This window comes from Eublepharis macularius, chromosome 18 (assembly GCF_028583425.1).
Source record: "Eublepharis macularius isolate TG4126 chromosome 18, MPM_Emac_v1.0, whole genome shotgun sequence".
Classification (NCBI taxonomy): domain Eukaryota; kingdom Metazoa; phylum Chordata; class Lepidosauria; order Squamata; family Eublepharidae; genus Eublepharis; species Eublepharis macularius.
In genome coordinates, this window is record NC_072807.1 from 12,230,546 (window position 1) to 12,237,391 (window position 6,846).

Consider the following 6,846-nt stretch of genomic DNA (forward strand, 5'->3'; position numbering starts at 1 on the left):
ACTCTACCTGTTGCAACTGTCCGTGGAGTCCAAGGTCACCCTGCTGGCCCGCACTGCCAGCTACTATTCTGCTTTTGAGAGCTGGACTGCATTCTCTGTTTACCAGGCTTGGGTCAGTCATCTCCGTAACCGAGACCAGCTCTTCTCCCATTCGCAAGAGACCCGGAAACATGTTCCAGGCTAACGGCAACATAAAGGTTGAGATTCAGCAGAGAAGGAGCTGGACAGGGCTTCATAGTGTTCCCAAGACAAAGGCAGCCTCCGTGTAAAACGAGCCTCCGCCTTTTTCCTAGCCACAGACCATGAATCAGGACTTCTTGGTAATTATTTTTGGTGTGACAGCATCAGTGCAGACAAAGGCCTAGACTCATGTTTACTTCCTTTATTAAAGAGCTCTTAGTTCATATTGACCAGTTAGACAGGCCAGTTAGAATTTTCTCCAGAAATCTTAGCTCAAAGAGGATAACCAATGACTCCCCCTCCCAATTTACCTCTCTCTTCTCGCGTTAATCTGTGAACTCCCCCATTCTCAGCTTCAGCCAATCAAGATTCTACTTCCCTAAGCCCAGGGAAAAAGGAAACTTTGTTCTCTTTCAAGCGCCAAGCCCTATAACCAAATCCAGACTCTGTCCCCAAATTGTATTCAGTGTACTCGGTTCTATTTCGCCATGCATTCCAAGATGCTGTGCTCAACCATACTTTTTGTCTCCCCTCACCACAAACTAGTGTGAGCTGAAACGTTCCATTTCTGGTAGGTTGTATCTTTGCTTTTCTCCTTAGTTTTCATTTTGGAGTTATCGTGGCCTCTTCTTACATGCCCAGGGTAAGTCCAGTCACCACCTTGGGGTCAGGTAGCAATTTACCCCAGGCCTCTTTGGCTAGGGATCCTGACAGTGTTTTGCCATCTTCTGCGCATGGAGCAGGGGTCACTGGGGGGGTGGGGAGGAGAGATAGTTGTGAATTTCCTGCATTGTGCAGGGGGTTGGACTAGATGACCCTAGAGGTCCCTTCCAACCCTATGATTTGCTTCCCAGACATCTGAAATCTGTACCTGAAACCTGCACCGAGAGGTAGCTGTTCACCCCTACTTTTCTCTCTTGATTTACCTCTTTGGTCTCTTCCCATTCTTCAGTATTACAGATTGCACAGTTTATGTGGAATATAAATAGATGGTTGGGATATTTGCATCTTAATGTGGGCATTTATAGTGCTGGAGCACCTAAGATAGAACACATTGAAACTTAATCCTGAGAAGACAGAGCCCATACTGCTTAGGAAGGCCGAGATTCAAATCCAGGAGCACCTTAAAAAACAACAAGATTTCCAGGGTATAAGCTTTTGCGAGTCAGAGTTTCCTTTGTCAGATACAAGCAGAAATGGAGATCCCTGACAAATGGTAGGCGGAATATTACAGACAAGGGTTGTCTGGATACACAGGTACAATGCAAAAGTTTGATCAGAGCAGGGGAGAAATTCTTAAAAGTAGGAAATGCAGAAAATTAGCATCTATGGTGAGATAAGAATAGTATGTCCCTATTCAGCCCTGTGTGGATCCATTGTTCTGAATTTGTGAATGAACTCAAGTTCAGCAATCTCATGTTGTAATCTCCCTTTGAAGCTTACTGCCACTCTTAGGTCAGCAGCGGAATAATAATAACAACAACAACAACATTCGATTTATATACCGCCCTTCAGGACAACTTAATGCCCACTCAGAGCGGTTTACAAAGTGTTATTACCCCACAACAATCACCCTGTGAGGTGGGTGGGGCTGAGAGAGCTTCAGAGAACTGTGACTCACCCAAGGTCACCCAGCTGGCTTCCTGGAGGAGTGGGGAATCAAACCCGGCTCTCCAGATTAGAGTCCCGTGCTCTTAACCACTACACCAAACTGGTCCTGGAAGATAAAAATTTTGTGATTTTTGTTGTCAGACTTAAGTCTGTTTATTCTTCTGTGTAGGGATTGACCTGTTTGAGAGTGGAAGAGCATTGCTGACGCTTAATGGAGCATTTAATGTAGGAAGATGAACAAGAAAATGAACCTGAGATTGTATGCGTAGTGTTGTGAGGTCTGGTGATTATTTGTAGGGTTAATATAGGGATAGAGTTGGCATCTTAGTTTATTGCCAGCCCAGGTCCCAGAATCCGTATCAATATTAGAAAGTGATTAATCGTGAGTGAGAAGTTATCTAAAGTTACGGAGCTGTCTTTGACGAGAAAAGGTTTGCCTCCCAATGCCTCTGAGAGAGGAATATCATTGCCCAGCATAAGTTGCAGGTCAGGAATGCTGTGTTGAACTGGTTTGAACTGAAAACTGTTATGTGACCCCCAGTAATGCTCTGTTGTTTCAGTTGGGCCTGCCTTGTAGCAAGTTATCCCTTGGTATCATTCTGCCTTTGTGGGTCAGATTCTGTACTACATCAGGTGGATATTGTAACCCCAAAATGCCTGTTGTAGCTCCCCAAAGGTGAGAATCGCTGTCAGAGAGATTGGAACAGATGCAGCTGTAGTGTAAAGCTTAGCAGTAAATGATGGGTTGTTTGGTGCGTTTAGGTTGGTGATGGGAGGCAGGGAGATCTGTTTGGCCATCAGGTTTCTATTATAAGTTGGTTTTATGCTTTCATCATGTACATACAAGGGTGTCTAGAAAGTGTACTTCTTGCGAGGATTTTATCATGGTCAGGTTGATGGTGGCAGGATGTTGCTGAAGTCCTGGGGAAATTTCTCCAGTGATTCTTTCCTGTATGCCTAGATGTTTAAAATGTTATCAACAAATCTCAGGTGCAAGCAGGCATTAATAGATGGGAGCTAAGGTAACAATGCTCCAAGTCAGCCATGAAGACATAGGCATACTGTGGTGCCACGAGGGTGCCCATGGCTCTGCCATTGATATGAATTAAATTCATCACCAAATCTGAAGTAGTTGTAGATAACATTCGATTTATATACTGCCCTTCAGGACAATATAATGCCCACTCAGAGCAGTTTACAAAGCACGTTATTATTGATGTATTGTCGAAGGCTTTCACGGCCGGAGAACGATGGTTGTTGGGGGTTTTCCGGGCTGTATTGCCGTGGTCTTGGCATTGTAGTTCCTGACGTTTCGCCAGCAGCTGTGGCTGGCATCTTCAGAGGTGTAGCACCACCTCTGAAGATGCCAGCCACAGCTGCTGGCGAAACGTCAGGAACTACAATGCCAAGACCACGGCAATACAGCCCGGAAAACCCCCAACAACCACGTTATTATTATCCCAATAATCACCCAGCAATTATCACAACAATCACCCTGTGAGGTGAGTGGGGCTGAGAGAACTCTGGACAAACTGGCAGAGCTTGGTAGCAAGGTGCGGGCAAAGATGGCGTCCTAATGCCCTGTAATCCATCTTTGTAGGGGATGTTGGTAAGTAGAGACTTGCCATCTATGGTGGCCAAAACAGTGTTACCTGATTCTCAACAGACTGTATTTTTCTCAGCAAGTCTGAGGTGCTGCACACACAACTTGGGGCACTGATGGCACCGGGTCTGAGAATGGAGTCCATGTATCCAGACACCCCAACACTGCTAGTGTGTATGTGTGAGACAACAAAACATCCTGGTTTTGCTGAGCTTGTGTATTTTGGGCAGATGATAAAAAAGTACTGGTCAAAGTTCCTGCGGTCTGCCCATACACATTTGTTAGTGTTAGGGGGGGGGGGGCAATTCCTTTATAATCTTGTTTAATTCTTTTGGTCATAGGTCCTGAGGAGTTAGCCGTGTTAGTCTGTAGCAGCAAAATCAAAAAGAGTCCAGTAGCACCTTTAAGACTAACCAATTTTATTATAGCATAAGCTTTCGAGAATCACCGTTCTCTTCGTCAGATGCCTGATCAAAACTGGGCAGATACAGAAGAGGAGGGGAGAAAGAAGGGGACATATATCACAAGGAGACAGAATGCAATTAGCATAGAGGCAATCAAAACATTCCTTTGCTTGGAAATGTAAACATCTCCTTTTGGTGTGCAGTCAGTTTGTAGCAGTGAAGGTGTCCAATTCCTATGTAGTATAAGCCTTCGGTAACCACAGCTCTCCCTGCCAGTTGCATCTGACAAAGAGAACTGTGGTCCCCGAAAGCCCACACCAGGCGTCACTGGGCTCCCCCAGATCACGCCTCTGTAAAGAGAATCTGTTAAATGGACACAAATCTGACATTAGAAATGGAAACGTCCAAAAACCAGTGGGAGAACACTTCAATCTACCAGGACATTCCACCAAAGACTTAAAGGTCGCTGTGGTTCAACAGAAACCTTTCAAAAACAAAATCCAACGGGAGGCTGCTGAATTGGAATTCATATGCAAATTTGACTCTGTCAAGCGGGGACTGAATAGAGACTATGAATGGTTATCACATTACCAGAGGTAACAGATTCTCTTTACAGAGGCGTGATCTGGGGGAGCCCAGTGACGCCTGGTGTGGGCTTTCGGGGACCACAGTTCTCTTTGTCAGATGCAACTGGCAGGGAGAGCTGTGGTTACCGAAGGCTTATACTACATAGGAATTGGACACCTTCACTGCTACAAACTGACTGCACACCAAAAGGAAATGTTTACATTTCCAAGCAAAGGAATGTTTTGATTGCCTCTATGCTAATTGCATTCTGCCTTCTTGTGATTTATGCTCCCCTCCTTCCCTCTCTTTCCCCCTCCTCTTCTGTATCTGCCCAGTTTTGATCAGGCATCTGACGAAGAGAACTTGATTCTCGAAAGCTTATGCTATAATAAAATTGGTTAGTCTTAAAGGTGCTACTGGACTCTTTTTAATTCTTTTGGGTATTCCTGAGTGGGCTCTACAAATGAATGGGCTCTACAAATGAATAGTCATTTATAGAAAGTTGTACTGGAGAGTTTTCTTTTGGCCTCCTGAATGTAGTCTTGGTTTGTCCATGATGACAACGCTTCCTCCTGTGTCCATTTTTTAATCATGGTGTCGGGATTATTTCTGAGGCTATTTATTGCATTTCTTTTGGCAGGGGTGAGACGGTATTGCGAGAGATATTTCTCGATCACATCCATTTGGGGTTCAGTGGCAAAAGTGTTCTGTATAGAGATATAGTGTGGCATTGTGACCATTAAGGTTGCACTCTTTTAAGGCGGCTAAGGCCTTGAAGGATGCTGTCCTCCCTTGCAGGGGGGGGGGTTCCACTGACCCTTGCTGACTCACTTGAGTCCAGGGTTTATACTAGATCCAGCATAACTATTGGAAAAATAAAGTAGCTACAAAAATACTTTTTCCCAACTTAGTTTTGCCTGGAAGATGGCCCTCTATCCTTGACTCAGTTTACCTGGATTCATGCCATGGTAACATCAAGACTAGACCGTTGTAATGCACTCTACATGGGTCTGCCCTTGGAGGAATTTCAGAGATTCCAAGTAGTATAGAATATTGCAGTTCACTTATTAAGAGCTACGTGGAGCATGCATATTACACCCATTCTGCAGTTCAGTTCCATAGGCTGGCCATCATTTACTAGATTCAGTTCTAAGTACCAGCTGTCATGTACAAAGTTCTCGATCCCTCGTGCTATACTTGGCCCCAGCAGCTTTGCTTATCTGAGCAAACCCTTCCAAAGGGCATAGCAACTGCCTATACATGCACATTCTCTCTTGGGTCCCCAGGGGCTCTCATGCTTCTATTGTTCTGCAAATTACATGAAAAAGAATTGCTCAAGAGGGCATTTTTAAAAAGGTAATATGGCTATAACCAAATGGTTCTGGAAAGCACTTTTATAAAGGGCGAGGGACTATGAATTATTCCAGTGTGTGTATAAAATTATGTTTTCTGTAGGTATTATCCTACTCTTGTTTTCTATTTATGTAAAACTATTTTTTGGTATTAACGTATCGTGTTTAATACATTGTTTCAGATTTCTGTAATCCTAGTCCTATTTTATTATGAGTTCTCATCTACTGAGTGCATTGACCTTTCTTACCATATTTGTCTCACCACTTCCTGCAAACTTGCACTGAGAGCTTCATCACTTTGTCAAGGGTTTCTAGTTGCCAAAAAAAAATGGGGTGTATAAAATCTTAACCCTCCCTGTGAAGGCTGTCCACCATCCTGTTTTAAATGTGTATTAATACACTGTTGTTTTAATGTAGATGAATTTTTATTGCATTTTAATACGTTGTTATCCGCCCTGAGCCTGCTCGTGGGGAGGGTGGAATAAATTTGAAATAAAATTAATTTGCAAAAATCTCTGCCCACCCTAGGGTGTGGTGGAAAGTGCCGTCAAGTCCTAGCTGACTTATGGCCTGGTTTTCATGGCAAGATATAAACAGAGGTGCTTTGCCATTGCCTGCTTCTGCATTTCCGGTCTTCTTCGGAGGTCTCCCATCCAATTATTAACCAAGGCTGACCCTGCTTAGCTTTGGAGAGCTGATGAGATCAGGTTCACCTGTACTATCCATATTAGAGCCTCAGGTTTTATACCAATTTAAGGGCAGGCAGTGTGGTTTGTAAAAAATTAACAGGGCCAGCCTAAGCCGAGTTGCACTTTCTAAGCCCAGTAACTTCAATGGAATTAACAGGGTGCACCTCCGCTTAGGATGGCAATTTAAGGCATTTATACTTTAAAACTCCCTGAATAGACAAATCAATACAATTTTATATGCTAAACAAGTTACAAAATACATTTTGTTGTCAAAGGAGCAAAATAAATTTGATAGGAAAGCATTGCATATATTTCAGTTTCCTCCCAAATTTTTGTTGTTCTTGAAAAATATAGGTTGGGGGGGGGGGGTTGTCTGTGGCTTCGGAATCTGCAGGAAAAAATTTTTTGTAGCAGATGTTTTATGCTCGGTCAGGACCAAA